At 38.7% G+C, this 9,282-nt stretch overlaps 1 protein-coding gene across 4 annotated transcripts in view; it reads right to left on the bottom strand.

Moving 5' to 3' along the window:
* The window catches only part of znf423 (zinc finger protein 423), a 374,786-nt gene that overhangs the window by 235,063 nt on the left and 130,441 nt on the right, over positions 1–9,282 (bottom strand). The gene's annotated exons all lie outside the window — the stretch shown is intronic.

Raw genomic sequence — 9,282 nt, forward strand, 5'->3', positions numbered from 1 at the left:
CTGGTATCATTCTAGAAAATCTCCTTTGCACTCTCTCCAGAACTTTAACACCCTTCCTTAAAGCATGCGCCCAGAACTGAACACAAAACTCTAAATGTGGTCTGACCAATGATTTGTAGAGGTACAGAGGCATTTCAGAATTGTGGACTGAAATAAGAAAGAACTGTTTTAAATTCAGTGTTTTGTAAGTATGGCTGCATGGTTTGAAAGCAAGTAACCTGATAACAATGTCAAATATTGTGTTTATATAGCTGTTTGAACAAGCGGTAACTTAATTAGTTGCAGACAAATCAGAGACGAGGGGCTTTGTGTACAGGTAGAGCTGGGTGATACCAAGTAGCTGACTGGTCCATGGACTAGTGACCAGTTATTGATGACGATTGATTTATTGTCATGTGTACCGAGATACAGTGAAAAGCTTTGTTTACAAGTAGCACCCTCTATTCATGTGTTTTTTTTTCCCTGACTGTACATATCTGTGTGATGGGGAGCTCTTAAGGGGATTAGAAGTTTGATCAGTAGTGTTACATGTCGACGGTTTGTAACCGTTTGCCTGTAGCTAGAATCCAATTACTTGGCTTAAACAGTAATTCTTGATCAAAACAGAAACCTGGTCTGTGTTTTCCAATCTGTATCCTCTTTGTTAAAATCTTTAACCTTTGTGGCAAATGTGGGAATAGCAGGGGTAGATTTCTCACACCCTATTCCATTAAGTTGTGACATCCAAGTCACCATACTTATCCTAGCAGCTGTGATCCAAGTAACGATAACCTCATCTCTATTACAGAATTAGCGAGTTACATCCAAAACCTCAACCTGAGCTACAAATTTTCTCACATCTCAGAAATGTCTGCCAGACTACTCAGACCTCTTGGCATCATGGTAGTCCACAAACCCACCAACACACTAAAACAGCAGTTAATGAACTTGTAAGACCCTATACAGACAATGGGCAAAACTACTGTCATTTACAAAATACCGTGCAAGGACTGTAACAAACACTTCAGTGGACAAACAGGCAAAAAACTAGCCATCAGGACACAAGCATCAACTAACCACAAAAAGACAAGGCCCTCTCTCACTAATATCCTCATGTACGGATGAGGAAGGACACCACTTCGACTGGGACAATACATCTATCCTAGGACAAGCCAAACAAAAACATGTACGAGAATTCCTAGAAGCATGCCATTCCAACCGGAACTCTATCAACAAACACATAGAGTTAGACCCCATCTATCACACCCTGAGAAAAGGAACAGGAAGTAACTTCACAAGAAATAACATCACCACAGAAAATGACATCACCAACCCAAAGAAACCCAAACATATAAATAATTTGCAAGAATTTTCAGCATTGCTTCGCGTGAGGTCCACTGAAGATGTTACCGAGGAAGGTAACGAAACGTCTGGAAATTAACCTTTCAGCTCAGCGAGCAAACCTACATCCCTTTTACAGAATGTTAGTTTCTTCCTCCAAAGACTTTGCCCAATTTTGACTTAGAGAGGTTTTCTAGAAATGTTACTGGCATTGTCTCCTAATTGTTTAAAGTATAGTATATTGAAAATATGTTCATATTACTTTGTGCAAACATAATAATCTGACTGAAGAAAAGGACAAAAGTAACACAAAGACTTTTTCTTTCAGCAAAATGAGGTTAAGTTCTGAAATGCAATGTCTGCGGAAGTGGGAGAAGCAGATTCAAACTCTGCCTTTGAAAGGAAACTGGATAAACACCTCAAGAAAAACATTGTTAAGGTGACAACAAAAGGATGAGGGAAGAAATTAGCTAAACTGCTTGCAGAAAGGAAGCAGGGTCTCAATGGGCTAAATAGCCTCCTTCTATCCTGTAAGCATTCTATGATTCCATAAATGCTATAAATTTTTGATAACTCTTTGAAGTACATTTGGACAGTCAAATACCTCTGTGAATCAAATCCCATGAACATGCTAAGTCTGCATTCATGTGCATTAGCAATAATGGTGGGGCTACTCATTTTTACCAATATTCCCAAAATTCTTTCTAACTGTACTCAGGTTCACATTTTCTAATCCAAAAACTAAAATTTTGCATTTGTTTTGACTTTAAAGGTTCGCTTTACACCAAACTGCTAAAATCTCAATGTGCTTGTCTTGAAACAAAGGAGACTGATGACCTGTTCGGGAAAAAAGATAATTGGGCAGAATTCTGACAAGCAGCCAATAGAAGCCATTGAAAGGATCAATATCAACTATTCAGTCTCCATTTAGAACATGTGGCACATAGGGACAGAGACAGGCCATTCAACCTGTTCAATACAATCATGGCTGATCAGAGATTTCAATGAATGCCTTCCAGTCACACTATCCCCGTAAGCACGCATATGATTGGTAATCAGAATTGGATCAACCTCTACTTTAAATATACTTAAATATTGAGCTTCCACAACTCTGAGAGACAACTTCAAAGGTTCACAACCTTCTAAATAAAAAATAATTCTCCTCATTTTGAACTTAAATGGTATGCACCCTTATTTTTAAATTGTGTCCGCTGCTTCTGACTCACTAACCTGGGCCAACATCTTGCATCTACCCCAGGTACCTCTTTTTGGAAGTTTCAATTAAATTACCTCCTCATCTTCAAAACTCTGGAGAATGCAAGTTTAGTTTGTCCAATCTGTCTTCATAGAACAGTCCCACCATACTGGGAACATGTTTGATGCACTCCAATAAGCAAGAATATCTTTCCTGAGATAAGAGGAGGCCAAAACTGTGCACAGTATTTCAGGTATAGGTTAATAAAGCTCCTATTCAAGTGAAGCAAGACTTTACTACTCCTGTACTCAAATAATCTTGCAATTAAGACTAAGACTCTATTGTATTCTAATAGCTTGCTGCACTTGCAAGTTAGCCTTCAGTGACTCATTGGCAATGACATCTTAGTCCCTTTGTACATCTATACTTTCAACCTCTCAAGATTTAATAAATACTCTTTCCATCTGTTCCTCCTTCCAAAGTGGATAACCTCACATTTTTCCAAGGCCATGTTCTTGCTCATTCACTCAGCCTGAAGAAATCCTGCTGAAACTGCTTTCCATCTTCTTCACAACACACATTCCACTTAGTTTTATATCATCTGCAAATTTGGAAATATTACATTTTGTCTGCATCTGCAAATTATTGATATATATTGTGAACGGCTGAGGTGTAAATACTGAAACTTGCGGTACCCCCCACTAGTCACAGCCTGCCAATACAAGAATGACCCACTTATTCCTATTCTCCCTTCTGTCTGTTAGCCAATCATCAATTCATGCCAATACACCATCTTCTGTACTATGTGCTTCAATAGATGGGTTTGAATGAAGGTTTCAACAAATGCTTGTTGAACATGTCCTGTGAGAAAAACCAATGAAGGAGTATCACCTCAGCTCAAGGTCTTTACAGGAATCTGATCACTCAAGCAGTATATTCTTTGCAAATGTGAACTACCTTGCTGAGGGGTAACTGCTTTCTGAGGTGGCTCTAATCCACCAAACTAGGCAGAAATGAACTATGCAATCTTCTGGCAGCATTGCACTTCTTTTGCAACAAAAGCAGCAAAGGCTTCTCCACATGAATCATTAGTTGGAACTTCCATACTTCTCAGCCAAAGTATACAAGTGACCATGCAAGAAGCAAGAACATCGTCAAGCATGTGTTTGTCTTGCTGTTGTAAAGTTTCTGATACTTGGATTGAACTATAAGTGCAGCACAATATATCCTGGAAAAGACTAGCAGAATATTGGTGGTGCATTGCATGTTCCAAAACATAGTCATGGAAACAGGCTGTGTTTGTATATGAGGTTCAGCAGCAACAAACAAAACGGCAAGAGGAGGAGGAGAAAGGAGAAATTAACATAAATTTCAAGGAATAATGTGAACTCACAACACAGTTTAAGTTCACTTAAGCCCTTTCCTCATGCTGAATTATATGTTATTATCTACAATCCTTCTCTTCCAGGAATTTATCTGTTATGACAACTCTTTATCCGGAAAATATTCATTTTATTAAAAAAACAGCTGCAAAGCATAAGAAGGTAATTTATATCTTTAGTTCAGCATCATAAGTACGTGCTGTGTGTTTAATACAATGTTCTATTGGAATTTCTACGATGTGAGACCTGGTAGTGCAGGTGAGGATACAGGCAGCATTCCACCCCACGACAAGTCCCATTGCCCCACAACCAGTAGGTTTGCTGACCTATAGTAAATCTGGTCAGTAACACAGAATAGTGTTCAAATCTCCCATAATCTCACCTCTCTCTATTTCTGCAATCTCCTTGAGCCACAAAATTCTGCATTCCTCTAACTTCACATTCATGCACTACTGACCTTGCCCCTTCATGGGCAGCAATGTGTTCAGTCAGATATGTTCCAAGCTCTTGAATTTCCCACCTAAACTTTACCACCCTCTATCCTCCTTCCATAAAACCAATCTCTTTAACAAAGCTTGTATTTGTTCATCCTAACATCTCTTTCTCTGATGTTATGTCCATTTTTGCTTGTTTATGAGCCAGTGAAACACTTTGAGACATTTTCCAACATGACTGGTGTTATACAAATGTAAACAGTTGTTGCAATGCGCTGTAGACTTTTTCATGCTGGGAAGAGTAGGGGAGGTGATTTACTAACTACTTCAATTAACTTGACATGTAAACAACCCGGACAATCCTGATTTTATGCAAGCAAAAGCTTGTCATAATTCTGCTACTGAGGCCTGCTTTTCGAATTTAAAAGGTGATTCTTCCTCTCATCAGTTAGGCAACTGTAAGGAAGGGTTGGGCAGAAAACAGGACAATCACTGACACTGATGCTCTGTTCAGGCAGACCACTGCAATACAATAAGATCTCGTGGTCTCTCACTTCTGGCTTTCTAGATTCTTTCACAAAGCATGTTGAAGGTAATGGACCTCAATGCCTAACACTATCAGTGGAACTAACTCTCGGCATTTGTATGTGCCTTCACAAATGGCCAAAGCAATGGCCTTCCATGCCAGAATAAAATTCAGTTTCGTAGTGAAATAGCCATTCAGAACCCATAAAGCAGGATTCCTTGTTCTCATCTGTACTCAACAATGTTTCATTTTTAAAGTCAAATCTTGGTTTACAAAATCCCAAATTACCAAATCATGTCCAAAATTGTCAAAAAAAACCAGACCAAGTTTTGCCACTCTGCACGTTATAAATATTCTATCAACAAATCACTACTAAGTTTCCCATCATTAAGCTTTAATTTCCAAATTTAGCTCAAGGGAGTCGGAGAGGGTAAAAAGTTATTTAAATAAAAGATATTAACTCCAAAAAACATTCTTCATGCAGTCAATGATTCCCACACCTACTTTATAGTTTAAGAAAAACATGGCCTTTATTCATAAAATAAATTATATTCAGGAGTTAAGACAATCAATCCTCAAAGATTTGTGTCCTACAGTTGCTTTTGCAGCAAGGCATGTTAGAATCACTAAAGAGAAATGTATATCTTTTTTAGTCCCCAGGTGCTGTACACTATTCCCTGGCAGAAGATTTACTTCCAAGCCTCAAACTGTTGCTCTGTCAATTGGGCACCAAATGCTAACAAAGATGTAAATGATGAAATAACTCAGACTGTTCTGTGAAGATACTGAAGAGAGCCTACCCATTTGTTAACTTATGAAAACACCATTTTCGACATGAATGCAATTGGAGGGTATGAGGCATGGCAGAGGATACCACAACTAAGTCCACAGACTTTAAATAGTTATGGAAAAGGACAAGCCTTCCATAAAAGTTAAAGTTCTTAATTGGAGTAAGGCAATTTTTAATGGTGTGAAGCGAAAACTTTTAAGTGTTGATTGGAGTAGACTATTTGCAGATAAAGGGACAACTGACAAGTGGAAACTTTCCAAAGTGTGATAATGAGAGTTCAAAGGTGCTATATTCCTTATAGAGTGAAGGGTAAGGCTGATAAGAGTGGGGAACAATGTATGAACAAAGATATTGAGGTTCTGGTCAAAAATAAGAAGGAGTCATATATTGGGTATAATCAACTGGGATCAAATGAATCTCTTAAAGAGTATAGAAAGTGTAGAAGTATTCTTAAGAGGGAACTCAGGAGGGCAAAGAGGGGATATGAGATAGCCTTAGCATATAAGGTTAAGGATAATCCAAAGTGATTCAACAAATACATTAAGAGCAAAAGAGCAACTGGAGAGAGAATAGGGACCCTTAAAGATCAACAAGGTCATCTTGTGTTTAACCTCTGGTGGTGGAAGAGATACCAATGAATATTTCGCATCAGTTTTTACTATGGAGAGAGAAATGGAGAACTCTGGGAAATAAATATTGATGTTTTGAAAACAGTCCACATTACAGACAAGTGCTGGAGGTCTTAGAAAACATAAAGATGGACAAATCTCCAGGAGCTGACTGAGTGTATCCTGAGACATTGTGATAATTTAGGAAAAAAATGGCAGGGCCTCTAGCAGAAAATTTGTATCATCTGGAACCATAGGTGAGGTGCCAAAGGACTGGAGGGTGGCTAATGTTGTGACTTTATTTAAGAAAGGCTGTAAGGAGAAGCTTGGGAACTATAGACCTGCAAGCCTGATATCGATGGTGGCTAAGTTGTTAGAAGCGAGTCTAAAAGGTGGGACTTACATGCATTCGGAGAGGCAAAGGCTGCATTAGTGATAGTTCAGGTACGTTATTCTTTGAAATTTGCATCTCAGGTCGACAGGGTGGTTAAAAAGGTATTTAGCATTCTACTCTTCATTGCTCAGACCTTTGAGTACTGGAATTGGGATATCATGTTGAGGTTGTACAGGACATTAGTGAGACCTCTTCTGGAATACAGTCTGCAGTTCAGGTTTCACTGCTTTAAGAAGGATATTATTAAATTGAAGGTGGTTCAGGAAAGTTTAACCAGGATGTTAAGGGAATGGAGGGCTTGAATTATAAGGAGAGGCTGGGACTTTTTTCCCTAGAGTATCAGTCGTTGAGGGGGGGGCCTTATAGTCATTTATAAAATAATGAGGATATAGATGACGTGAACAGCAAGGATCTTTTCACTAGGTTGAGGGAGTTCAAAATTTGGGGAGGGTATTTTTAAGGTGAGAGGTGAAAGTTTTAAGAAGGACATGAGGGCAACTTTTCTTTTACACAGAGTGGAATGAGGAACTGATAGATGCAGGTGCAATTCCAACATTTAAAAGACATTTGGATAAATACATAAAATGGAAAGTTTAGAGGGATACGGGTCAGGAGCAGGCAGGTGGGACTGGTTTAATTTGGGAACGTGATCAGTGTGGACTGGTTGGACGAAAGGGTCTGTTTCCATGCTGTATGACTCTATGACTGTACTTGCTATATACACAAACACCTACTTTCCCAGCACAAGTTACTGGATAGTAATTGCAAAATGGAAACCATAAGTGATTTTTTTCCCTCTCCTAAGTCCAGAAAAATTGATGTCATGTATTGTACCATCTCCCTGGTTGAGATTAATAAAATCTGAAATATCTTTGCCTGCGTGATTGTGCCACAAATTCAAATGCACAGTGATCACAGAAGTTGGCCATGCTTCACTTCTGAGGCCGGAAACAAAATTTCAATAGTCTATGGAGCAAATCCTAACATTTTGTAACAGTGTAAAACAAACTATGTCAATTGAAACAGCCGGCCCAACTCACTGTCAACCATTTTGCGCATGTGCACAAAGTCAAAATCTTTTCCCTTAGTTGTATGGGTGTATGGTTAACACCTTTTTCTGTTTCTCACTAATCAGCTCCTTTTCAGGATGAGATTTTTATTGCAAAAAATCCTGTGTGGGTAGTTATGCTTTTCTTTTCCTGAGAATCACTTTATTAAACAGTAGGCTCGGTTCAAGTTAGGCTGAACAGCAGGTATCTAAACAAATGAAAGAGGGTATCTTCTGGTTCAAGCTTCTTTATTGGCATAGTATGAACACAGCCTAAGATGACATTGATTCTACTATTGATCTTCACTACCATTTTTCTAAGTGACAGGAAATACCATGTGGTTTTACCAAATCACTGTATCACCATCCATTAGAGGAACTGCACAGCTAGATTCAAATATCTGCAATCCGTAGTAATGTTAATCCATCATATTCTGCTTCTACCCAATCAGGATTACCATAGGATTCAGCATACAAACTACAGAAAACAGTGAAGTACAATGTCTAATCCTTGTTGGTTGCTCAGAAATCAATGATAAAATTTGGCAAAGCGGTTATTTCTCAATAAGTAGACCACAACTGGACATTCTGGAATCAAATTGATTAATTTTCTTCATTCCACAGTTCAATTTTTTTTTAAAATAAGTGAATGCAATTTAACACAAAACATGTCGCAAACTCAGTGCTCAGGAAATAAAGAAACACTGCTTACATCAAAGGCCGTTGGCTTTAAAAAAAAACACACACACAAAAGGTAGCAATGAAAAATAGCAGCCCAACATGAAACAGATCAAAGAAAAAGCCAAGGAAAATGAGGAACCAGGGGGTCCTTTAATTATTGTCCATATCCGCCAAGACATGCAGAGGTACAAAAGAATAAGTTTTGAAGGCCACTGTTTTTTTGTCTTGCTGTGGCCCCAGTTTCCACAGTCAGTGCCAGCTCTCATCAAACTACTCTGCCTTTCCTGCCAATAAGGCACCCGGACAGAGGGTCCGCCCACTGGCTAGGGGATTGTCGACAGCAGTGTTTGCTGAAAGGCATTCAGGGACTGCTTCTGGCAGCACCCCAGGAGTTTCTCTGGGAAGGACAGATCTAGTTACCCAAGGCTGCTTTTTATGTAAGCTTTTCTGGTTAAACCCAGAGTTCATGCACGGTACCGCACCATAGGCAGCGGATCAAACTTGGCCCCTGGCTGATCCAGCAATTGAATACTCAGGGACTGAGGCAGATTTTTTTTCTGCAGACTTAAACTTACTTTTAACACCAGAGATACTGTGCAGCTTCTACCTCAGTATGTTATAATCCTAAAGTAGCAGTGAATCCCCAAGGCTAAAATATGTGCGCTTTTGTCAAAGGAAATTCATATCTCAGACAAAAATCCATTTTTCTCAGTAGATTTCAAAATAAATATTGGCATAACCTCTAATGCTGTCAGAATTGTTTATAAATTCATATATTTTCAGAAGGAACACAAGCAACCAAGATTTTCTTTAGTTTTTAAATGCTTAATTGATCACACTTCACTTCCCTGTAATTTTAACGAAATGTAAAGCTTATTCTAAATCACTGATACAACTGTTTGCA

Source organism: Hemiscyllium ocellatum, chromosome 17, assembly GCF_020745735.1.
Source record: "Hemiscyllium ocellatum isolate sHemOce1 chromosome 17, sHemOce1.pat.X.cur, whole genome shotgun sequence".
Taxonomy (NCBI): domain Eukaryota; kingdom Metazoa; phylum Chordata; class Chondrichthyes; order Orectolobiformes; family Hemiscylliidae; genus Hemiscyllium; species Hemiscyllium ocellatum.